This window comes from Ruditapes philippinarum, unplaced genomic scaffold, assembly GCF_026571515.1.
Source record: "Ruditapes philippinarum isolate M1 unplaced genomic scaffold, ASM2657151v2 ctg26_1_1_1_1, whole genome shotgun sequence".
NCBI classification, from domain to species: domain Eukaryota; kingdom Metazoa; phylum Mollusca; class Bivalvia; order Venerida; family Veneridae; genus Ruditapes; species Ruditapes philippinarum.
In genome coordinates this window covers 180,213-208,041 of record NW_026865626.1, presented here as the reverse complement: position 1 = coordinate 208,041, position 27,829 = coordinate 180,213, and the positions used below count along the sequence as shown (strand labels likewise).

At 32.4% G+C, this 27,829-nt stretch overlaps 1 pseudogene; it reads left to right on the top strand.

Moving 5' to 3' along the window:
* Window positions 1-247: 247 nt before the first annotated feature.
* LOC132729796 (WD repeat-containing protein 48-like) lies at window positions 248-27,829 on the top strand (annotated as a pseudogene).

The following is a 27,829-nucleotide window of genomic DNA, read 5'->3' as shown; positions in this document are numbered from 1 at the left end:
TATCTGCTAGATCTATAAAAATATATGTAGTAGGCCCACGGATTTATGTAATATAAATCCGTGGTAGGCTTAATCTCGCACTTGAAAACAACATCCAAATATAATTCTTTCATAGTTTGTTGTTATGTCTTAATTATACGTAATTATTCATTGTAGTTCAGATCTTCCATTACAGACTCATTTTATCTTGTGATGAAAGCGATTATGTTTTAATTCGTATATATCTTATCTTACAACACATAAAATAATGACGTCATGCAATAATACGCAAATGGCCTCACAGCAGCGAAGTTCAACTGGGACTTGGGGAATGGCAAAAAAGAAAGTTCAGGTATAATGCAATGAGAAGACCATCAATAAACGCGTAACTTTAACAATTGGAGTCTAATCTGTAGATAGCAAATGAAATATACACGTGTCTGGCTTAGAAAAAGAAGAAATTGCCGTTGAAAGTTACAAAATTTAGTGTGCAAATCACAAAATTATGAAAATAAAGATTATTTTCTTACAAATAAATTATGAATTATTTTCTTACGATTGATTATGATTTATGCTTACTAGATTGTCATTTAGATACTCCCATACTCCTAGGAAGTAAGTTATTGTATTCTTGTTCTTCAATGTCCCAAATATATGAAATTAGGACTAGAAGTTTTCAAAGCTGACCGCACGATATAGGCTAGTCTAGTTGACCCTATCAATTCTTGTGCATTTTAAGATAAAACAATTGTTTTAATATCGTTCTATACCAATTAAAGTATCAAGATATTAATACCGTCATTAAAATTGCCTATTTAACTATAAAACATTGATTCAATTATGCAGACTACAGTCGGCCATGACATTAAGGTGCCACGTGAGACCTTGTATGACGTCATTCGCGGGAACCGATTAGAATAGAGTCGTGTACTATATTTAGAACATCTTTGCTGACTAAGGCTCTCACGTTTACAATTTTTTGTAAACGTTTACACGATTCCTAAGAACCGAACCGATACCGTTTAAACGGTGGTACCTCTAAGTACTATATACACCATGTATATATGTCGCCAAATGATGACTTTCTATTTTTAATGCATGTACAAATATAGAATGTCTAGGGCTCATCACGATTGAGACAGCACACATTTTCTGCATTGTATCCCAATTTTTTTCCAAAAAATGTATTATGTCACGAGCAATTTTGCGCGGTAATGCTGTGTGGAGGGTTACACACACTCATTTTCCATTTTTTACTATGGAATAAACCACTAGAATTGATATAATCCATGATTACATGCAATGATTAAGAAATTTTGTAAGACAATATGGTCATTTCGATTAAACGGTAAAAAATATCAGAAACGTTTACGAATGAAAATCGAAACGAATCCGTTTAAACGTGTAACCGTGGGGGCCTTATTGCTGACATGATTTCGATATTTTTATTCAAGATAATGTTTTTATTTATTTTCATAAATTTTTTAGTACTTAAATATGATTTTATTGAATACAAAAGTTACACCTTTTCAATATCTTAAAAAAAAGTAATTAATAAAAATATTGGAAGCACATGGGTTTGTAAAGGTCAATCTCTTAATCACGTGGTCAAACATTTTGGCAATATGGCGGCCAAGTGCTGAAATTTTTACCTGTCGGAAACTATTAGGTAGTTTATGTTTGTAATAAGATTTTTATTTGTCCATCCTTGGCTTATCAACAGATTATATATAGTTTTATCAAGGTATGCTTCACTTTACTTCATGATATGTTCGATGAATGAATACGAGTCAGATTCCAAGCACGATTATTGGTGGACTTTCCCTACTGGGTTGTCTTCAGCGTTCACGTCATGTCACAGTATATAAACTGGTACGCTGAAGACCTTAAGCTTAGGCTAGTCTAGCTTAAGGTCTTCAGTGTACCTTTTTATAAATTGTGATATGACACATAAAAAAAAAATGAAATACTTAAAAGAGCCTAACTCATCTATTTCATCTGAAGAGTAGCCATGTAACCTTTACTAGTGCCATTGTGACTTGTCACTGTGCCATCAAATACAGTTTGCATTATGTTTTATTGTGATATGCTTTAAAACACCAAGGTCACATAGCTGCTGTTCTATTCTCAACCCAATTTGTGTAAATACAGTCTTCGCCTTAATTTTTTTTCAGCACTAGCCCAGTCGGGCTAGCAGCTTACAAATTTCACTAGCCCGAACAAATTTTAACTAGCCCGAATCAAAATGGTGTTTTTTTGCATACATTTTGTACAGAAATAACACTTTCTATATGTTTTATATACCATTAAACATATCACCAAATCAACTTTTCTTCCTTTCATTATTTAAAAAGAAGAGTTTACATTTTTTTTGTTGTTTAAATGTGTCACATTCTTTAACAATCAGCTATCATGTCAGCATGAGGCTTCATTCATACTCTGTTTCTACATTTTAGTGTCTGTTCTTTGGTTTTGATTATTTATAATTGAAATTAAAATAAAGAAAAATAAATATAATAGATTTTAAACTTTTATACAAAAGTATTAGTCTTTGAGGAAATTGTCCGTAACTGTAAACTTGGTACGAAAAAATTGAGTACAAAACTGCAAATGGCAAGGGAGAAATATGTTTTCCAATAACTAAAGTGGCAGAAAGTACAACATTTTTCTTTATTTTGTAGCAAAAACATTATAATATATGTCTAAACAAATTGAATATTAGGTTAAGTCCTACAGTGATTACTCCAAATATAACTTTATCAATAATTTCATTTCAGAAACTCCCAAGAGTTACCTTCCCTTTGTACTCGATGTCACTTCTTGCTACTTTCGTTTTCAACTTACAGCAGTGTTGACAATAGTATTTTTAGTTTTCCATCCAATTCAGCAGAAATATATTGTATTTTCATAAAGCCAAAACATTGCTATCTGGAGCTCTGCATATTTCCAACATTTTCTTAATTTGGATACGAAAAATGCCCTCGACCAGACGGGCTACCAGCTTGGAATTTTCACTCGACCACCCGCAAATTTACTCGACTCGGTCGGGCTTGTTACTGTGAAAAGTTGTTAGCCCGAGGAGAAATTTAGTAGTCAGCAGGGGCGTAGCTAGCGTTACGCACCTATGCACGTGCGTAACATTGATCCAGGAAAACGAAAATTCAAATATACTAAAAACGGTGAGAAAACTAAAGGGTATAGTCGTGGGTGGTGTTGGAGTGTTTTGAGGCATGGTTCCAAAATTTATATAGATCTAGCTAGATAATTATATCATTGATTCTAATATAAATATAGATCTTCGAAGTATTTAGGTAATAAGTTCCAGTAAAAATATATAACGTAAAGAGTATTAATCCATAATTGTATCATAGTTTGTGGACCTTTCTGTTGAAAATGTGTCAGGGTTAAATCGTATACATATACATGCACAGTGCGTTAACTGGAGTGCGGGTATTAGTTACCCGCACTGAAGAGCATGCCCATTGATTGGCTCATTTTTGCTGGGGTTTACATATTGTGACGCCAGAGAAAGGAAAAGCGACAGAAATGTCATATTCAGATGTTCGTTCATTGGTTCATTTTTGCCGGGGTTTCATATTGTGACAACAGGGAACGTGCTTTTATGTTTGACTATGATACAAAAGAGAAAGAACACCAAAACACTCGGCAATCTGATTAGTACTCTGGGGCTACGCCCCCTCGTACAAATCAGATAGCCTCGTGTTTCGGTGCTCTTTCTATTACATAACTATGTAAAGCATAAGGGCCACCTTGATCACGGTAATGCTCACTCGAAATACACTTCGCCCGACAAACAGAACGAGTTAATTTCTGTATGTGGCGAGATTAACAGCAAAACAATTGTGGAGATCGACCTGCAACGCCACTCCATTTTTTGGCTGTATCGCCGACGAGGCCACTGATGCGGCGCCCATGGAGCATATAGCTAATGTTCTCAGGAACAGATAAACTTTATAGAGTTTCATTGTTCATTTATGTGTTCGTTTAAACTTTTGCATTTGTATATCTCTTCACGTTAAAACACATTTAAATACCTTAAATAAATATTTGTTGAACATTGTCAACGTCATTATAAAGATATCCATACAAAAATAATTTAATATAATCATAGATAAATCACACGACCTCGCTAGGTATAACCACGTTTTTTTCTGTCGAGAAAAGGGGCACATTATGTCTCTAAAATGAATATAAAATTATTTCTTTAAAAAGGAGAAACATGATCGAGATCAAGTTTTAAAGCTACACGCCTCAAGATGAGCAAAAATATTTCGATAAAATCAAACCTGAGAAAAGTGTAGTTACGATTTTAGGAAAGGTATAAAGATTAAAAATTCTAGTAAAAAATTACATGTTATGTGCTATTAATGACAGAATTTTTCAGTATGTATAACTATAACATTATTTCTTCTGCGTTACTAACGCAGTAAGTGCTATCTTTGCACATTTTGACCTCTTCATAGTAATTTACATAGGTTGAAAGTGGCATTGATAATGTCCAAATTGCATTCTCTTGGTAACTTTACAATATTATACCGTTAAATACATTTTCAAATTTAATGAAAATTAGCATGAATCTGGAGGTGTGCTGATTTCATTCAGAATGAAAAGGCTAAAGACTTTTTTGCGTTCAACGATGACCACCTTTCTGGCTTAGGACTTTTGCAGTAATCTAGGCTGACGTTGTAGATAAATTTGTACGGAATAATCGCCGTTTATCACTTTTATTTCACTAGAAATCGCACACGTCATTTGTTTACGTCTGTTTATACAATTTATTTCCTTATATAACGTTGATCATTACCTTGAAATATTATTATACGATCTAGCAATTATATTTAAGACCTTCTCTAAATCACGTCGCACATTAACACAAGTCATAGCATAACATATAGAGGATATTTGTTTAGTTCAGTGTAAGATCGGAATATATTTCACCGAGTGAGCACCAGAAGGAATATTTCACGAGTGAAATATGAACTTTTGGTGTTCATTAGGTGAAATATATTTCAATCTTACACTAAACTAAACAAATTTTCTTTTTATTACATGCAAAGAAACGTTTTAAAAAGACATTTAACCTAATACTGAAAGAAAAGCGCGCAAAATAATAATACAACGTGACGTCATTTACGACGTCACTTCATTAAATTGGTACCCAGTACTGTGCACGCTGGTATTTCACTGCAACAACGTAAGGGGCTTAAATTCAAAACAGTGAAATTATCAAATTGGTAATTTCACTGTTTCAAACAGTGAATTTACCAGTTTTATATCACTGATATATTTCTATAAACCACCGAAAAGCATGTAATAAAAAAAGTTATTAATGATAAAATTACATTCCTTCTGACTAAAATTTGTAATTTTATGGACCTCAAATGGGCATGAAAATGCATAATTTTAACATCTCTAAATGGTGAAAATCAAGGAGCTTCCGGGGGCTTCGCCCCCTGGACCCCTACCAGGGCTCTGCCCTGGACCTGCAAGGGGGCCGCCAAAGGCCCCCTTAACCCCCCGCCTGAGCGTGCGTAATATCAATATCGGCCTAGCTACGCCCCTGGTCAGGGGTTATAGGACTACTGCTAATTTCGAACACTGATGTATATTTTCAGTCCGTTTGTTTTGGTAAATGTTAGTGAAGTCCCTTTAATGATATGCTTTTGTCTTACAGGTGTCGTTTGTGATCCGTGATGAGATAGAGCGGCATCACAGGTCAGGTGTTAATGCACTCCAGTATGACCCTATGCTTAACAGACTTTATTCAGCCGGCAGGGATTCTATTATTAGGATATGGAATACAAAAGCAACAAGCAAGGTAAATGTTCGCAATAATGGAATCAGTTGATACACATTTTTTATTCCAGCTAAGTCTACCTGTGATTTAAATGGTCATGAAATTAATTATAAATGTAAAATTGTGTATTATTATTAGATTCTTTATTTAGTAATTTTAACATTTGAGATTAGATATGTTTATTTTCAAAATAAACATGGGGACGCTTATATTCAAAATTTGAATACATTATAAATGAATGATGTGTATATCTTTTTCATGGGTTTTAGGTTTAAAAAGTCTTTGAGCACTTTTTCATTTAATATAACAACAAAATAATACTTTGAAATTATACATGTATTGCAAACTAGCCTTGTAAATTTTGCAAAATTGCAATGTAAATGTTTCGTTTCATGAGACATTACATTCATTTTACATCAGATTTCCATAACCTAAGCATATACATATACATATATATGTTGAACATTGTTGTGGAAATAGATGAGCTTTAAATTAGTTGTTAATTGAATTGTTAATGAAGGCAACTTGTGTATTATTATTCTAGGATCCGTATGTTTTATCAATGGAGCATCATACAGACTGGGTAAATGACATTGTATTGTGCTGTGGGGGAAGAACATGTAAGTATAGTAATCTAAATATTTTTTATTAGCTCGACTATTCGAAGAATATGAGAGCTATTGTAGTCGCCCCGGCGTCGGCGTCGGCGTCGGCGTCAGCGTCGGCGTCTGCGTTGGTTAAAGTTTTTTGTAAAGTCAAATATCTCAATCATTACTTGAGATATTCAATTGAAACTTACAATACTTATTTATAGTAACAAGGTACATCAGATTGACAAGTTGGATAACTCTGCCTACAATATTGACAGAATTATGCCCCTTTTTAACTTAGAAATTTTGGTTAAAGTTTTTTGTAAAGTCAAATATCACAATAATTACTTGAGATATTCAATTGAAACTTACAATACTTATTTATAGTAACAAGGTACATCAGATTGACAAGTTGGATAACTCTGCCTACAATATTGACAGAATTATGCCCCTTTTTAACTTAGAAATTTTGGTTAAAGTTTTTTGTAAAGTCAAATATCTCAATTATTGCTTGAGATATTCAATTGAAACTTACAATACTTATTTATAGTAACAAGGTACATCAGATTGACAAGTTGGATAACTCTGCCTACAATATTGACAGAATTATGCCCCTTTGGAACTTTGTAATTTTGGTTAAAGTTTTTTTGTAAAGTCAAATATCTCAATTATTGCTTGAGATATTCAATTTAAATTTAAAATACTTTTTTATAGTAACAATGTACATCAGTTTGCAAAATTGCATAACTCTGCCTGCAAAATTTGAAGAATTATTTGCCCCTTTGAAACTTAGAAATTTTGTTTTAAGGTTAAAGGTTATCAAAGATATTTACTTGAAACTTTACACATGCACTAAGGGTCATAATTGGAGGGTCATAATTGTATGTCACTGACCAAGTTCCATAACTCTATCTTGCATTAAGGCTGATTCATATCCCCTTTTCTACTTAGTCTCTTGGTTAATGTTTACATGCAAGTTTTACATATCTCAATAACTATTACAGATATTTATTTAAAACTTCACATATGCATTTAGGGTCATAATTGTAGGTCACTGACAAAGATCCATAATTCTATCTTGCATTTAGGCTGATTTTTCTCCCCTTTTTCAACTTAGAAATTCATGGTAAAGTTTTGCTTGTAAGCTGTTATCTCAATTACTACTGAAGGGTTTGTGCCTTTTTTTATGCATTCAAAATAATAAAGCAGTGATTTACTTGATAAAACATCTTAATTAGAAGCCTTCGTACCTTTTCTGTCAAATTTATGTATTCATAGGTAATTAGTATTATTATACTCAATAAAACAACCTTGTGACATTACCTTCCGAATAGTCAAGCCAATACTGTATAATTAGACTCTCTCTAAGGCCTATAACATGAATTTATTAAAAAAAATTAGACCTTTTGTGATCTTAAAAAAATTAACATTATCAAGGCTCTTTTACTATCAAGCACTTAGAATAGTCGAGCGTGCTGTCCTACCGACAGCTCTTGTTTTTATTTGTTCTCAATTTGGAAAGCTGATGTTATACATTGATGTTATTTTTAGCAATATTTTAGTCTTTTCAGCAGGGGTTTTTCTCTCTTAATTGGGAAGAGATCTTAGCCCTTTGATTTTTGTGGTGTCTCTACAGAGTAGTGTTGACATAATAAAACTTAATCTCAGTGAACAAACAACCTAACCCTTTGTTGCATAATATGTTTGGTAATTGATCTATGTATTTTACAAGTTCTTGGTGTCAACATACTTTACGGGGCTAATCAGACCAGTCATTTTAATATTTATTTTGCAATCCATTTGTGTTATTATCCAATTTATTTGTCATTTTATGATGTAATTCCTTTTTTTTTCCCTTAATAACGGAAGTTTGCTGTATTATATAAATTCCTTTTAAGATTCTTTATAGGTTTTATTGCCATATATAAACAGTTGTTTGCAATATTACACTTACATATATGCAAACAATCATTTGTATACAAATCTAATGCCATATAACATGCCAAAATGATGTAATGCCATATAACACACCCCCTTAAAAAAGGAAGATGAAATGCCATATAACATGCAACACCAATGTAAAGCCATATTACATGCCAAAAAAAAATAATAATGATGTTATGCCATATAACATTGCCCCCTCAAGCCATATAACATGACAAAAATGATGCAATGTCACATAACATGCCAAAATGATATTAATAACATTGTAATTTATAATGTTAATTTAATATGTATATTTCTTTTGTGTGTTACAGTGATATCAGCATCATCTGACACAACTGTCAAAGTTTGGAATGCCCACAAAGGATTCTGTATGTCAACACTTAGAACTCATAAGGTACAGTTATCATAATTAAGACTTCTACATCTATAAGTTACTCCAGTGCAATCAGTAAAATATGATATACTTTTTTGAGAAACAGTAAAAATATCATCTGAGAAAAATACTTTTAACTGAGTCATTTGCCAAGGGTAACAGTATTTTATGAAGGATGATATTTTTACTGTAACTTCCAAACCTCTGTGTAATTTATTTTATTACCTGTAGTAATCCTTCATACAGACACTTTTTCTATAGGTAAGGAAGGTTACCTATAAAACTGTACAAAATTTTTTAGTCACATGGTACACTTGAATTAACAATAAGAATAACCCCCATTGGCTTACATTACAAAAATAGTGAGGGGTAATAATACTGATAATAACTGAGAGAGTGCCCCTAATATTTCTTCCTTGGATAATGTTATTTTATTTTTGTAAACGAAAAAAACATAACTCAGGGCCCTTATTTTACAATTTTTGGAGCCAAAATTGGGTCCCATCCCCCTCCATGATTATTACAATGTATATTATTTTTTCCTGTATTTTAAGAAAATTCCTTTGATAATTTTGTTGGAACTTATTGATATTTCTAAGACACATGACTTTTGTGTATAAGATGTTCTGAAGGAAAAAAAAAGAAATAGAAGTATGATTTAGATCATCTGATCATATAATCATTTATTACCCTTCCAGATCTTTTCCGCCTTTTTGATTGGATATCAATCACCCAAAAGAAATTGATATTACCAAGCCAGATGGGTAATATACACACTAAATTTCCCCGTTGGGTACCCCACGTTGTAAACAACATGCGCTGTAGCGATGCGCGTACGGTTTGATTTTACGCAATGTAAAATTTCCGATTTTCAAGCCCTTTTTTTAAAAATCAAAGATAAATATTTACCAAAATGATAAAAATATAATTTCATAGTATTAAAAAAAAATTAAAATGACCGTGTGAAAGTTGTATTAAATTCCAAAAAAGGGTTCAAAAGATACTCTTTTTCTTGTTTACTTTGTTAGGTTCGAAAAAAATAGTATGTATTTATGTCGTATGTTTTGGTGAAGGGTACCTAAAGGGGAAACTTATTTTGACGTTTTTTTTAAAAGTGCAAAGTTTGTTTTAAAAATTTTCTTAAATTGGCGGGGAAGGGTAAAAAAATTATTATTTTTGGTTTTGGATAATATGTGGATATATTACCTGCAAAATTTTATATCACCCACCTGACGGCCCCGGGGATATTTTTTTCTTGGCAGGTAATTATCCCCATAATTATTCACTCCAAAAACCCAAAAAAAAAAATAATATATAAAATGTTTTATTTTAAAAAGGGGTTCATGTTTAAAAACAATTTCCTTTAAACTGAACTTTGCAGAAAACTTGTAGCTTAATTGAACAACTTTGCGTCTTGAAACTCACCAGTACTGGATACAAGGTCAAGACCCCAGTAGGGCTTGAATCCACGGTATTAAACATTTTAACCAGTAGGCCACTTCTCCCCTTGAAACAGGTTATACTTATTTACTTGGGAGAAATGTGTTATTCAGGATTATTATTTCTTTTCATATTTTTCAGGATTATGTTAAAGCTCTGGCATATGCTAAAGATAAAGAACAGGTTGCCTCGGCAGGGCTGGACAGATCTATATTTTTTATGGGATGTTAACACATTAACTGCCCTAACTGCCTCCAATAACACAGTAACAAGTATGTAATTGTCTTATTATAAATTATATACACAATCATGCATGATGCAAAGAGGGGTGGTTAAAAGTCATGTTTTAGGTGAAAATCAAGCAAGATAAAAAAATTGAATGTTGTCATTTTGAATAAAGATCTAAAAGTTCAAAATTCTACATTTATTTGCAAAAAAAAAATCAGAATGCAACATTTTGTAATTTCATTGAATTAAGGGTTGTTGATTATTCATGTTTATATACCCATTTACATGATGTTGATGTTCGTGAATCAATTTTGGTGATACTTCATCACTAATAAATATAAGGCTTGTTATCTATTGTAATGCATTTCTTTCATTACAGCATCAAGTTTAAATGGGAACAAAGATTCAATATACAGCCTGGCAATGAACCCAGCTGGTACTGTGATAGTTTCCGCTCAACAGAGAAAGTTTTACGTGTCTGGGACCCTCGGACATGTTTAAAGCTTATGAAACTTAAAGGTCACACTGACAACGTCAAAGCTCTTGTTCTTAAATAGAGATGGAACACAGGTAGGAGATGTGTGAAAAGCTTTTTAACCCCTTCTTATTAGAATCAAAATAATGTTGGTCTGAGCATTGTTTATTGGACATTTATCACCAGTTTGATGTTTTGATGCAGAAAAATATTTACCACTTGGGCATACAGAGACAGTTTTACGTTTCTTGGACTCACATTCTCTATTTTCTTAGTACTAAAGTATGTAACAAATGATTTGAGCAACATTGCTTAAACTAAAATTGCAAACAAATGTATAGTAAAAGATTGCATTTTTTTTCTTTATTGCATCAAGACTTTTGCTTATTTGAAGAAATTTTCCTACAGACAAGTGTTGCATATGTAGACAATATATTTTATGTTTTAGTGTTTATCAGGAAGTTCTGATGGTATGATAAGATTATGGTCACTAGGACAACAGAGATGTGTGTGCCACATTTCCGGGGTTCATGATGAGGGTGTATGGGCATTACAGGGTAAAAAAATGTTCTTAAAATTTTATTGCTAAAGTATGCCAGATAATTTAAACTTTAAACAAGTTTAGAAACTTTTGTCTGTTTACCAGTCTAAGAACCCCAAATCCTCACAGTGATTCCTTCGTTTGCAGATTTGTAATCACTGACTTCGCAGACGTCACATTATGATGAAAGTCACATGAAGAAATTTCAAATGTTAATATCGACCGTTACATAGAAAATCTAACGTTCAATATTTCTCTTTCTGTTTTATTTTTACTTTTTTAACCTATGTTTGTTATAGTTAAATCAAGAATTATCAAAAGTGCACTAGATAATTGAAAATAAATTCAAAAGCTAAGAAATATAAAATGTCAAAATATTGATTAAAATGTTTTGTGGTGTCAGAGATCTCTGTTACTGATAAGGGGGAGATTCACTGCTCAGGAGATTGTAAGGACCCAGGTAAAAATTTTGTCGGTAAACTGGTCTAAAAATTTTTAGCTTATTTGAAAATCAGTAAAAAATCTTTATGATGTGTGTGTAGTATGTATCTATCTACCCAATGCCTCTTGGGACATTAGACATGCATGGTATCACATGCAAGAAATTTTGTCTGTAAAACCATTTAAAACTTGACTGAATCATTTAAAGAAGAGAGAGGAGTGTTGCTACAATTGTGGTAAAATGTAGCTTGATTATGCATTATAACAATTTCTGAAAATAGTGGTGTATCATAAACTTTAATTTATTAACTGATATCTTATATATTTGATGTGTTGGTATCTACCCTTGGATCAAAAAGGTTATGGTCACTCATCGTCGGATACCCACGATTGATAAACATGTTACATGACATGCAATCAACCGTGGGTAAAATGAATCGATTTGCGTCGATATACAGCAACAGGTGCGTAAAATATCTACCAATGACATCGCGTTTAACAAATTTATATTCTTCAACAGCGGAGGTAAAAAACAATAAGAAACAAAATGGCAGCGCCCACGGTTAAAACTGTTAAACGTGTCTTGCTAAAATCAATGGCAAAAACTATCGCCAAATAAGTTCTTCTGCAAGCAGATATCAATCTGGGGCCAGTTTCTCAAAGCTCTGTTAAATTTAACTGCCTGTTAAATTAACAGTCTGTTAAAATAGCTAACCGACTGTTACTTAACAGCCTGTTAAAAACTTGTTGCTCAAAACTTTTTAACAGGAGTGTTAATTAACACCCCTGTTAAATTTTAACCAGCTGTTAACAGGTTCATTCTATCCCATAATTCCTCATTCTGTAGTTTGCAAAATGGCGTCTGAGTCAAATATCTTGTCTAAAAATAATCATGTTTAAAAGATAAGAGCGACAAATTTCAATATTAACAAAAACTTCTTCTTGAGGAATTGGTTAATGGAAATTTTGATGTGTTAAACTCAAATTCTGACACAGTTTACATTATTCGTGCATTATGCATAAAAATGGGATGCTTAGACCCATATGATGTTCAGACATGACGTAAATAACCCAAAATGACGTCAGCATAACCTCTTTTACAATAATTAACATTGAACTTTGACCTGTGATCATTTGACATGTGAGTTGATTAAGGAAATATAATGTAATTTAAATTCTGAGAGATCAGTGTCAGAAGCAAAAATAAAATATGTATGAAGAATGAGATTTAAAAATAGTCATAACCAATTGTCATTAGAATTTTGCTTGGATTGATTTTATTTTACGATAGATCTATGTCAGAAAGCCCATTAACACTAGTAAGAAAATTGTAATGCAATGTGGTTACAAGAATAACATCCACACAAAAATGTTTTGATAGACACTTAAAATTGAAAAACCCTTACTGTATTCATTTATGTATCATTATGTGTTTTAAAGCTGAACAAAAACAAATATTTTTTTTAACTTTATTTCCCTTGTCATGGGTACATTGTATGTGTGTGTATTATGTACATGTGTATATATTTGCTACTAAATAATGTTAACTTTGATGATTACGTGATGTTTAATTATATTTGAATGTATGTATTTTGTGACCATGTGCATTTTGTACACGTCTTATATGAATAAACTATCTATCTATATATTATTGTAAAAGTGTGAAGTTTTGATAAATACTCAATGCAACAAAACCTCACACTTTTACAGTAATATATACTCATGTACATACAAACAAACTCACAAGGGAAATAAAAGAAGAGAAAAAAAGGAAAGGTAGCTCATACATTGAACGGAGAAAACATACATAGGTGTTACTTATACTCAAACTTTTAACAACAAATAATTTATGGTAGATCTCTCTAAAGTGAAAAAAACTTAAACAATGTCATGTAAAAGAAGAAATCTCGATTGCAGCAAAAGGAACTAGACCTATAAGGAATTTAGATTTGTTTTTCATTATATCTATTTTGATAATTTGCATATGTTTCATTTAAAATACGACTGCCAACGCATAAAAATACATTTCACATATACATATATCATCTTTATGATCCCTCTGTTAAATTTTAACAGAGGTTCAAACCTCGATTAAATTAACAGACAGATTCAGCTGTTAAAGTGGCAGTTAAAGTGAGCGTTAATTTTGAGCAACAAAATTTAACACAAAGGTTAAATTTAACCGTCTGTTAGTGGATTTAACGGACGGTTAAATTTAACAGAGCTTTGAGAAACTGGCCCCAGAAAGGAAAACATCACGCTGTAAAAGTAAATTATCTGTGCTTTCTTGCTGGAAATCGTTTAATTTTTCGATGTTCAACTTTTCACGTCGTCTATGGTTGTCACAATAGTGTCTGTAATACCGAACGTCGTACAGAACGTGCGTTTTCATTGGTTTTAATCGCCTCATGAAATCGTGAGGCAGCCAATGAAATAGCTGCCTTTGACACACCTCTAATCGACTGAATATCGGCAAAAAATCCCACGGCTGATAAATGTTTATGGTTCGGCTGTGGGTATCCGACGATGATGGTCACTAAGTCATACATAAAAAAATGCTTATTGTGGAGCAGTAGATTAACCTTTTTTAGTGTCCATCATTATAATTAATTAACATGTTGTTGTTTCTTTTAAATTTATGTGGCAACAGTAAATCAAACAGGGAAAATACTTATTATCTTAAATATTCATATTAACAAATCAACAACATTGTTTTTCAGGCAAACGATAGTTTTTCAATGGTTTATTCTGCGGGTAGAGACAAAAGGGTCTGGGCAACTGATGTTAGAAATAACGATTATAGATGTTTAGTTTGTGAAGAAAAAGAACCAGTTTTAAAGGTACTTTGTAGCTGTATGGTTTATGTTTTTATGATAGTTTATGTACGGTAAAGACTTTGTGTACAAGGTCAAGAATATTTTATTTATGGCTACTTTTGATTTACATGGAAAATTTGTTTAAATTGAGATGAGTTATGATTTATTGAGAGAGAAAAAAAAGCGGGAATTGATACATTGAAGATCATCATGCTTTGTTCAAAATGGTCTTCAAGTTGCTTAGATAAATTTAAGAAGCCTGTTAAAGGCAGTTGAAAGGGGCATCCGTGGCCGAGTGTTAATCTCGTTGATAACCGCTTGCCCCTCACTGCTGTGGGTTCCCGGATCCCGACAGGGACTTTGAATTATTTCATGTGAGGAAGCTATCCTGCTAGCTTACTGAACTACGGTGGTTCAACTCGGGTACCCGTTCGTGCCTGAAATAATGCAGGATAGGGCACCAGAGGTCCTTCACCACCAGTAAAACTGGAACGTTGCCATATGACCCATACTGTGTCAGTGTGATGTAAAACACAATAAAACAAGTGTCAGTGTGACGTAAAACACAATAAAACAAACAAATAAAGGCAGTTGAAAACAAATAAACCTGTCAAGGGACATGGCAATGGAATGCTATTTTTGAACAACTGTTTTATGCCCCCAAAAGGGCGGCATATTAAAGTCACACTGTTTGTTTGTCTGTGTGTCCCCACTTACACAGCATTCTTTATCTAAGAACCAGTGTATTATTTTTACTTTTACTTTATTTTCAGTTGGAGTTAACCAATAATGAACCACAGTCCCTATGGGTTTCTACCACAAGTTCCAGTATCAAAAATTATGTAAGATACCTTGAAAAATAATTGTTACTACAGAAACTATTCATCACTATTGTACAGTTTTACTACTTAATAAAATCTGATTCAGCTTAATTTTATACTGAGGAAAAGTTCCAGATCAAAGTACTATAATTTCAAATAAATTATTAGCCTTTCATGTATCACATATTCTGTCAGATCTTAATTAAGAAATTAAGTTTATTTAAATTACTAAAATCATCCCATTTGACCATTACAGTACATAAGCAATACACTGCCTCTTACAATATTTTTTAGAACATTCTAAGATGTTGGAAATTAGTAAAAAATTAAATATGAAAATATGATTTTTCTTTGTTGTAATATTTCAGACTTTAAAGAATGTAAATAAACAGTTGATGTCTACGTTAGATAATGTCTCATTACCACCAGTGTGTTCACAACCAGAATTTACAATAAAAGGTTTGTTTTTACACTTTTATAATGTATTGTTAATATTTCTTTGAAAAATGTACCGACTACATAATTGTGTACAATTGTGACATGTTGTTTATCTTGATTTTTGGGCATCCAGTGCTGACTGGTTAAGATAAGTATCTAATATCAACTTGCCCCTAACTGCTGTTGGTGAGAATCCCATGTTGCACTTTTCACCGTTTTGGATTCATTCATGTCGAGTGGCTATCTAGTTACCTTGTAGATGGTAGGCAGTTCTGCTCAACTTGACTGCTCATGCCTGTAAAGAATACATGAAGGTGCTTTTGAGGCCTAGCAGTTTTCTTGTTGTCAATACTAACGTCAGTTTGATAAAAAGAAATTTTGTAGCAAATAATTATCGGCATCATTTCAACATGTGATTAAGTTGCGTTGATGAATATGATCTATATAATATACGTAGACTGGAGGTGATTTAGGATTTTACCAGATTAGATCACAGAATTTTGACAAGGGGTAATGCATTGTCCAAAGGAGATTGGCATTATACTACTTATTATACTACTTAGTCCTTGACCCCGAACCTACCCTCTGAGCCAAAGCATGGTTTATGGCTGAATATGGCTTACAATTATAAAGAAAAAAATGTTAAGAATATATGTGTATAATTAAATCTTGGAGATTAAGTTAAGTATGTTGATTTAATATGATTATTTAGAATATCTCGATGAATGCATAAACAGTCTTTGATCATTTGAAATATATGTAAATGAATATGTGTAAATTATCTTTTTGATTATGTTAACAATGTTGATGAATGTATAAACAAGGTGATAATGTTTCAGGTGGTTCAAGTATACGACAGTATTACGTTTTGAATGACAAGCGACATATTTTAACCAAAGATACAGAAGAAAATGTAGCGCTATGGGATGTTTTAAGTGTAAGTTTTGTTGACTTTTTAATCAGCGGTTTTTATGCCACCGCAGCATCTGCAATGCGGTGGCATATAGCGTTTCACCCGTGTGTGTGTGTGTGTGTGTGTGTGTGTGTGTGCGTGTGTTTGTTTGTTTGTGTGTGTGTGTGTTATATAGATTATATAGTGAACTTAAAAAATCTTCTTGTGAAAAACCACTAGTCCAATTTCAACCAAACTTGGCAGGATTGATCCTTGGGTGAAGGGGTTCCAAAGTTGTTCAAAGAATTTCATTCCATGCAGAAATCTGGTTGCCATGGCAACCAAAAGGAATTAAAAGAATAAATTTAAAAAATCTTCTTGTAAAGACCCAAAAGGCCTAGAGCTTAGATATTTTGCATAAGGCATTGTCTGGTAGACCTCTACCAAGATTGTTCAAATTATAGCCCTAAGGTCAAAATTGCCCCTGCCCCGGGGGTCATTGATTTTCACTATATGTACATATAGTAAAAACTTAAAATACCTTCTTGTAAAGACCCAAAAGGACTAGAGCTTAGATATTTTGCATAAGGCATTGTCTGGTAGACCCTTACCAAGATTGTTCAAATTATAGCCCTGGGGTCAAAATCGGCCCCGTCCCGAGTGTCATTGATTTTCACTATATGTACATATAGTAAAAACTTAAAATACTTCTTGTAAAGACCCAAAAGGCCTAGAGCTTAGATATTTTGCATAAGGCATTGTCTGGTAGACCCTTACCAAGATTATTCAAATTATAGCTCTGGGGTCAAAATCGGCCCCGCCCGGGGGGTCATTGGTTTTCCTTATATGTATATAGCAAAAACTTATAGTAAAAACTTTTAAAAAATTTCTTCTAGCAATTGACAAATGCTAGAGGTTAGATATTTTGCATGAAACATTGTGAAGTGAACTTCTAGCAAGATTGTTGTTGAATTATAGCCCTGGTGTCAAAATTGCCCCGCCCCAGGTGTCATTGATTTTAAATATATATATAGTAAAAAATCTTATTGTCTGAAGGTACAAGGCTTAGAGCTTTAATATTTGTTAAATGATATCATCTATAGGAACTCTACCAAAGTTGTTCAAATTTTGCCTCTAGTGTCAAAATTAGCCCCGCCCCGGGGGCCATAGTTTTTCCTTATATGTATAAAGTAAAAACTTAAAAAATCATCTTCTTTAAATTTACAAAGACTAGAGTTAAGATATTTTACATGAAACATTATGTAGTGAACCTCTAGCGAGATTGTACAAATTATAGCCCTGGGGTCAAAATTGGCCCCACCCCCAGGGGTCATTGATTTTCACTATGTACACATAGTAAAAAAATAAAAAATATTTTTGTCTGAAGGAACAAGGGATAGATTTTTGATGTTTGCTATATAATATCATCTATAGGTCCTCTACTAAAGTTGTTCAAATTTTTCCCCTGGTGTCAAAATTGGCCCTGCCCGGGGGCAGTGATTCTCATTATGTACACATAGTAAAAACAGAAAATAAAACAAATGTTTTCTGAATGGGAGAAAGCTACAGCTTAGATATTTGACTTGAAATGTTGTTTGGTGGACCTGTATCAAGATTGTTTTGAATTAAACCCTTGGGTCCAACATTTTGCCTTGCCCAAGGGGACAGTGACCTACTTTCTTGTCCTTTGATGTACAGCAATGAAATTTTGACCATGTGCACAGTTTTAGTTGTAAAATTGAACTTTGATATCAGGTGACCTAGATTTTGTTGATGTGACCTACTTTCTTGTCCTTTGATGTACAGCTATGAAATTTGAACCCTGTGCACAGATAAAGATGTAAAGTGAACTTTGATTTCAGCTGACCTAGATTTTGACAAAGTGTCTTACTGTGTTGTCCTTTTGATGTAGTCATGAAATTTAGGCTGTGTGAAATATGACCTTCACCACCAAATTCACTAGACTCGAGTGCATTGATATATTCCTACTCTGATCTTTTATTGAGATAACATTAGATTTAACCACTTATCTGATAATAAGAATAAGATAGGTCAGGGATCTATGCTTTATGACAATCTTCAAAATTGTAAAGAAACAATAAAAATCTGTTCCTACACTACTATTTAGTGTTGTATTAATGCGGTGGCATAGCATTTTTCTCAAATGCAATCTTGTTTGTGTTTGATTTTGAACAACTTGCACCTCACCGCCTTTCATTAAGATGGAAAAGCTAGAAGTTCCTTCCTGTCAGAAAAAAAAAATTTCTTTGGCTCTGTATCTGGAACATTGGTCATGTGAACTGTATGCAAGTGAATTACTTATATGCTAGTATAAACTCATATAAAGGAGACTTCAACGGTGAGTGGTTACAGTAACTGACTTGCATTGTTCAGATAACTGCTGTGGGTTTGAATCCTGTCCAGAACTTCTTTCATATTAGGAAGCTATCCAGGCAGTTTAGGAAATTTTAATTTCTATTCAGGCGCCTGCTTGTGCCTTAAATAGTTAAGCTGGAAATTCACATAAGATCCTGAACAAAGTCTGTTCAACATAAAGACCAACAAAAAACCCACCTCTAATATAAGCTATCTGATATAATTTTGATTCTGAGAACAGAGGAGATTCCATTTTTCTTTTAAAATTTGAATATATTGAGAATATTATATTTTACATTTGGTTTATTTAGGCCCGAAAAGTTGAAGATCTTGGAAAAGTTGATTTAGAAGAAGAAATTAAAAACCGATTTAAAATGGTGTATGTACCTAATTGGTTTTCAGTGGATCTTAAAACTGGGGTAAGTCTTTTAGTTATAAAATATCTAAAATGTGCAACATATGATCCACACTTAAGTTTAAAAAAATTACATATGAATTCAATTATTGTATTGGAAATGGCATTCTTATAAATGGTCTGTATCACTTATCAGATTTATCATGAAAAGATTATCATTATATGTTTTAAAGACACATTATTCCTTTGAAACGAAAAAATATTTTGTTCTGTAGATTGATATTCAAATAATTGTTTTAGGCATGTTAGATGCTTATCACACGAAGAAAGAAGCGCTGGGAAATTATTTGTCAAAAGAGTAGCAAACGTAAACAAAATAGTACTTTGACTTCCATACAAATAATTAAATCACTAGAACTGTACTAGTTGTCAAAAAACAACAAAATCAGATAATGGTTCAGGGAAATGACCAATAATTAACATTTGGCAACTCTTAATAGTACACCAAAAAAAAAAAGCTTATGGAAAATAAAAAAAAAGCATTTCTGAGGCATAATGAGTCTTTAACATTAGCTTATGTGCCAGCAATTTTCAATGTAAACCAGTGAATTTTCATTGAGATATATTGTTATACCATTACATTCATTGTGATTCAGTATATGTATATAAAATTAAATTTGAAATGAGATAATGTACCAGTACATTTTAATGAGATAAGTATTATAAACTTATATATTTCAGATGTTGACTATACATTTAGACGAGACCGATTGTTTCTCAGCCTGGATTTCAGCAAAGGAATTGGGTGTAAATTTACCATCTGATGTTCCGGATACTAAATGTAAGAATTTTTTTGCAGATTTTTTTTAACCAACTCTTGCTGCTTCCTCCAGGTCTGTTGAAGTTTTGTTTTGGAGCTCCTAAGTCTTTGATAAGGGTATGAGAGGGGTGTCCACGGCAAAGTGGTTAATGTCATTGACTTCAAAGTTGAAACCACATAACCCTTTTATGAGTTTAAATATAACCTGGGTCTTTACATTTTATCGGTGACCACTGACCTCCAACTAGCTTACTGAATGTTGGTGGTTCTACTTGGGTGCTCTTTTGTACCTGAAATAATGCAGATGAATCTGAAGTCTTTTTCTGCTTATAAAAGATGGAAAGAAAATTTTTAAGCAACCATTTGTTTGGATTATGTTGAGACTACATGTATATGCAAGCTGACCTGGCTTTTAACTAGTTGCATCAGTCTGTTATTATCATCACTAGAATACACAGACTTAAAGCTACAGATAATTTGTCCATCCAAGACATTGAATACATCAGAAACAAACTTAATTGCTACTATGTATTCATGTTTTGCCAGCATCATCAGTGGTATGCAAAGTTGATACTCCCATGTTAAGTTTGTAAAGTATCAGCTGGAAATATTTTGGATATAAAACTTTTTACATATAAATTTGCATGTATCTTTTGGATAAAAAATGTGCCTGGCACTAGATTGGTTGCAAATGCTCGTCAATTGGTTCCTGCTGGTAAAGGATTCAATACTTAATTTCTGAAGTAATATAAAATTACTGCTGACAATAATTAGCAGTGTCATTATGCATAGTAATATTTTTTTCCTGTATTTATGCCAGTAAATATTGGACAGCAGCTGTTACAAGCCTTGTTAGATAATTGGCCAAAGACACACATATTTGAAAATCAAGGTAAGGAAGCCTATAACATCATCAATATTTTATACATGGATACAATATATAGAAAAAAAATAGCTGCATTGGAGTTGTATTAATTTTACATTGTGAGGAAATGGTACGAAACTGTTGTAAATCTTTATGTCTAATGAGTTATACATGTATGATATTGGATAGACAAATAATACTAAATAATTCGCCCCTTTTCTGATTATTTGCCCTAGTTTATATATTTTTGTCACTTTCATCAGCTATAAGTCTGCCAAGCTTTTTGCAGTATTACTCCCCCTTTTCTACTTTTCCTTAGTTAATTATGTTTTCTAGCACTGCAAAAAGTGAAGTATGCTATTGAGACAGATCTTGTTTTTATTTTTTATGGAGGCATTGATAGATGTCACTTAAATCACAATTGCTAAATAATTTATAAATATTTAGATTTCTTCTAGGTACATGTATTTGATAGTTTGCGGCTAGAGAAATTAAAAAAATAAATATACTCTGTACAAGTATTACCCTCTCCTGTATAGCATTCATTATATAGCAGCTTTCTGGATGTAAAATAACATTTATTTTCAGAAAATATAAATGGAAATGAAAACGAAGTGCAATCACCGTTAGGAAATTATTTCCGGGTACCGGGTCACACTCCTGTTATATTTAGGTAAGTGAAGTAGTTTTATTGTAATAGTAAAAATTATAATGCTGTTGATAAAGTAATTAAAATTTTATAGACATGTCATCTTTCATCGCTTATATCTCTTCAAATAAAATATATAGAAAGCCGTGGCTTTGACTGAAAAAAAAAAAGGAAAGATATGATTAATGGAGCATAGGTTGAAATTTTTTACTTCGGATTGACTAAAAATGTATGTTTTCAATTCTGGTAAAGAAGTGCATATCAACAATTTGAGGTAGAAGTGTCTTCTTCCTCAGCTTACATAAGACATAGGGAGAAATAAACAGATGTTTGGCGTATTGATTTTACCTCAAAGATGCTCTATCTATTTATGCATACAGTGTTACCTGTATTACAGATCAGTCTGTGAATAAAGACCATTTTTCAACAACAGTTTGTTGAGATAAAGTACACCCAAATAACCACTTGTCTGTGAAGTTCATGTTAGTCATTTAGGTGGCCTTTGTTAACATGTTTGACTGTATTTATATAAGCTTGATTGAAAGCTATTTGAACCACTCTGAGAGTTGAAAGGTTTCTATTTGTGTATGTTTTTATGATACTATTTTGGATTACAGTGAGGTTGGGCGTGGCAAAACTTTATTCAGATTACTGTGTCGAGATGCAGGTGGGGAGACAGAACAAATGTTATTAAATGAAACAGTTCCTCAATGGGTGGTAGATGTTCTTGTACATGTAAGATGATTTTTCATTTGTTGATTAAAGACTTTGAAATTAACAATCGCAATATATAATTATTATAAAAAATAAGTATACCTCCAAACAGGATTTTTACTACCTAAAGTATACCATGTTCATTGAAATATAAAAATTCTTAAAGATTTGTGTTTTTTTATGTTGATTAAATAAAATACTGAAGATGCTTATTATGATGACTATTCGAAGAATATGGAGCGCTATTTTACTCATGGCATCAGCGACATACTTGGATTAAGTTTTTGAGTACAAGTTGTTATCTCCAAAACTGGTGAAGGGAATGAGTTGAAACTTCACACACTTTTTTGTGAGCACAATTAGAGGTTACTTTTTAATGCCCATAACTCTCATACTAAATTTGACAGAATTATGGCCCTTATTGATCTTAGAAAATTCTACATTATCCAGGCTCTTATTTCACATGCACTGAGAATAGTTTAGCGCTGACATCTCTTGTTGTTTTGATACAGTAACTATGTAATAATGTTTTTTTACTTTTTTGTTACCAGGGTAACTCACCAAAATCAAACAAGATTCCATTCTTTCTACAACCTCATCAGAGTATGGGACAGAAAATCGTCATGAAGAAGTATGTTTATTGTTTTTGTAATTGCGCTTTTTAGACATAAGAAATTATTCATACCATTTTCATGTAAATATAAGATGTATGATAAATATCAGATGTAGATTAATGTTTACTTGCCTAGTAAAACGGTGAGTTATTAGGCAGGCAGTGGCCTCTGTGGCTTAGTGGTTAAAGTCTCCTATCATCGAATTATTTACCCCTTATCACTGTAGGAATGAATCCCGCAAGCCACTGTGAATTGGTTCATGCTAGGAAGCTCTCCACCTAGCTTATTGAACAATCTGTTCAGGTCAGATCCCTACCCATGTTGCAGTGTAATAATGCACTAAGGGACGTCTGAAAGCTTTGAACCTGTAAAGCTGAAATGTTACCTATTGACCTTTACAGTGTTGGTGTGACATAAACCCAACTTATTCTTGCTATATTCTCCCAAATATCAGTTACATAAATTATATAACTACATCATAAACATGTACACCATAACATGTATATATTGGGCATCTTTGGCCTAGTGGTTAAGGTTGTTGACCCTCAAACCATTTGCCCCTCATTGTTGTGGGTTCAAATCCCTGCAGGGACTATTGACCCTTTCATGAGAGGAAGCTATCCGGCCAGCTAACTGAATGTTGGTGGTTTTATTCAGGTACCCGCTTGTGCCTGAAATAATGCATGTAAAGAGCACCAGAGGTCTTAATCCACCAGTAAAGCTGGAAAGTCGCCATATAACCTATACTGTGTTGGTGCAATGTAAAACCCAACAAAAAAAATAGAAAAATAAACCTGTATATAGTATGTGATGTGATGGTTTACCAATAATCGTACACTTTAATTACAGAGACAGGTTATCAGCCAGTGATATGATTCAAGTTCGGAAGGTTATAGAACATGTGTACGAAAAGGTTTTAGGTCAAGGATCTGATGCCGGGTCCCAGGCAGCTAATGGTGGGAACCAAGAGAAAAGCGAGGAATTAGAGGACAGCTCAGCCGTTGCTGAGGAAAAGGTAGAACTACTGTGCAATGAACAGGTAAGAAAATTACATCTTGTATATGATTTTTTTTTGTAGTTAAGAGTGTAGTTAAAATCAGTTTGTGAGAAAATCATGGTGAGAAAAATGTGCAGCCTGACCAGGACTTGAACTCCGGGAACCTGGAAATTCTGTTCCGTGGCTCTACCGACTGAGCTATCCAGTCGCTTCCACATCTTCCCCCCTAAATAGTGAACAGTTCTGAACTGTGACAAATAAAATAAGATTTCTTTTGAATAGTCAGATATAAAAAGAGTATATTTATGATTTTAAAGTTGCATTATTCCACGGAAATGAATTAAAATTTCCTCTGAAGGAATGTCAAACCTATGTTTTTATAATGTTTTGATAATTGATATAGAGCGTCTTAAATTCTTACTATATAATTAAAGCAGTGTTTAATGTAACATGATTTGTCATATAAGTAGCACATAAAAGCAGCACGATGTAAACTATTTTGGTTTCCATTCTTAATCACTATAACTTTACTTATAGCAAAATTGATCTAGGACATGGAGTGTTTGTCTTGTACTTCACTGTTAATCCAGAAATCATGTGATATCAGTAGTGGGTCACTTGCAGAGAAAATGTTAAATACTCAAAGTACTGGTTAGTTATCAAGGAAAACCAGTTTGTTGGATAAACAGTTAACCACCAAGATGTGACCACAAATGTGTTAAAAAATAGGGGAGTAAAAGCAAAATAACAAATCTCTGTTTGAACGGGATATTGATTATATCTGATAGCAGTTTATGCTTGAATTCTCCTTTTTAAATGCAGAATTTATTTTGGAAATAACTTTTTTGCAAGAGGGCTTTCTAATATTCACTGGAAGTGTATATATTTTGATTCATTGTAAAGCTTAAAATGCATTTAAATAAATGTGGCATCTGTTTTCCTTTCTTTCCTAGGTTTTGAACCCCAATATGGATCTGAGAACAGTGAAACATTTTATCTGGAAACAAGGCGGTGATTTAACATTACATTACAGACCACTTAAAACTTGAAAGTTCCCTCAGGATATTCGGCAATTATTGTTAGTGTTGTTCTCAACTAAAGAAAACAAAATTTGACATCTGTGGCCTGCCATAGTTTTAACACAGTGTATGTGATATAGTTGGAACTGTTCATGAATACTTCAATATTTCAGCTGCAAAAAAAAGGAATTAGCATATTGCATAATTGTATACTTATGGAGTATACATGTATATATTATGGTGAACACTGTCTTTGCCTGTGAATTGTATTTATTGTTAAAACCATGAAGATATTTTATTTATCATATCTATATGTATTTTATATTATTAAGTGACACAGAACATCACTGATCATCTGTTGTCAGTTTCCATATACAGTCAATCCTGTGAACAAAGACCACCCAAAGGAGAGACCAAACATGACCTTTATAGACAAATGGTCTTTATTTGGAGGTTATTCCCTTCTATATAATGAATGGTTGTTGAAGAGTGGTCTTTATTTACAGGGTTATCCTTAATTGCAGATGGTCTTTAAAATAGTTTAACTGTATATGTTAAAACATCATAATTATCTTGATTTTGTTAGCAAGGATATTATCAAAACTGTGTTTAAATCGAGTGCTAAAACAAAATACACAAACAAACATTATTTGAACAACTCTCAAGTCAGACTGGCTCTATATAGGCAAATTTCACTGCCATTGATAAGGCAAATGCCATGAATATTTTCTGTAATTAAAATAAATTGATATATTACTGAAACACTTCTTATATTCTTATATATTTCCCTATGTTTTAAAATTATTTGCTATATTTTGTTTGCAGAAAAGGTTGTCTAGACACATTAAATTGTTATATAATAGTAATCTGACAAGAATTTTATTGCTACATTCGCAGTACCACCAAATGTGAAAAATTCCTGTAGGAATCCTGCATTTTGGCTTGAATTTTTTTTTTTATTTCCTATAATTTTTTTTTTTAAAGGCTTGGAGTGTTGTAAAGGGATTTTGTGTATTCTGATGGCTGCATTCATTTGATATAGAATATGTAATTGATGGCACAAGCTGATTGTTAAAATGATTTAGTCCTTGATTTTTTAGCTTTTAATTTTGCCATTTTTCACCATTATCTTTACTATTATCACCACCATTTTCATCATCATCATTATCATCATCACCATTATCATCAGCATTTTATTTTGTCATCAAAGTCATCAAAATCTGCATTTATTGAAATTTTAAAAGACAAGTTGAGAAGTACATGTAGCAACTTTTTAGTATGAAACAAAAAGCAATTATTGTGAAATAAGATATTTTTGCGAGGCCAACTTTTAGCAAAAACAAAGTTTCGGAATCATTTTTGATTATTTTATCTATCGTTTCTGTTATTAATTTATATGGTAAATACTTAATAAACATCAACATATTTTAATAACTTCAAATTCACAAACTGAGCAAACTCAAATCCTTTGGAAATAATTTCTGATTTTACGGTATTTGGTCATCATAAATCATCTTAAGTCATAAACATAGTTAAAAATTGAATATGTCAAAAAGTGTCTTTTTTACATTATGTTTAATCTTTTTATGTCTCTTTATTCATAATTTTGTTAAATAATCATGTATATTTAGAAAATTAGTTATCCAAAATGTAATGCTCAAGGAAACAATAGCTTAGGCCTGGCGAGAGTTGAACTAATGTCGTTAAAAAGTCCTTGATTGCGTAACCACTACAGCTATGTCGCCACTTTTTGGTCTTATTTTATCTACTCATGCACTTAAATGGTTGAATTCATATCATGGTCTTTGAATAGGGAACAAGCCCAAATGCATGACTGCAATTTTTATTTTTCATGGTCCATGTCAGTAAAGCCTTAATACATGAAGGCAAAATCTTTTTTTTTTTCTTATTTTTCATGGTCCACACCAGAAAACCTTAATGTATGATGCATTTTAACAAAATTGTGACTGTAAAAGATTTTTTATAACTTGGGATTTAATGTGGGAAAAACCACATTTTCTGGAGAACCAGAGAGTTACTTTTGCATCTCTGCCAACTAGTTAAATTGAGTTAATAACACTGCTGTAACTTTAGGTTATAAAACCATTTTACATGTTGGTTTTTTTTTTAAGTTGATACATACAATCATTTTATTTTTATGTGAATCCAATCTCAAATTAGTTAATCATTTGCACTGCTTTGTAATTCTAAAAGTATGGCCAAACCATATTGCTTATTGATGGAAAATATATATCTCTTGCAGTCATAAAAAATTGATTGATATCAAAAAATACACCCAGACTGGTCGAATTGTCTTGTGATTTTTTTTTTGGGCTACAAATATTTACTTAGCTTTCTTTGTCTTTTTGTTTTGTTGCTAAGAATAGAATACAGTATGTTTCTTTGATATTTGCATGATTTGACAGCAAGGTTGTTTAAATTGTTCAAGTATGTTTTAAAGTTAGCATGGATATTTAGCAAACGGTTTGTTTTGAAAACTATTTGAGTATTGTAAATTATAATTGTTAAGTTCTTATATTTGTAATTTTGAAATTTTGTTCACATATTTTACACTGAATATGTACAGAAAAAATATGAAAATAAAATACTAGAAAACATGA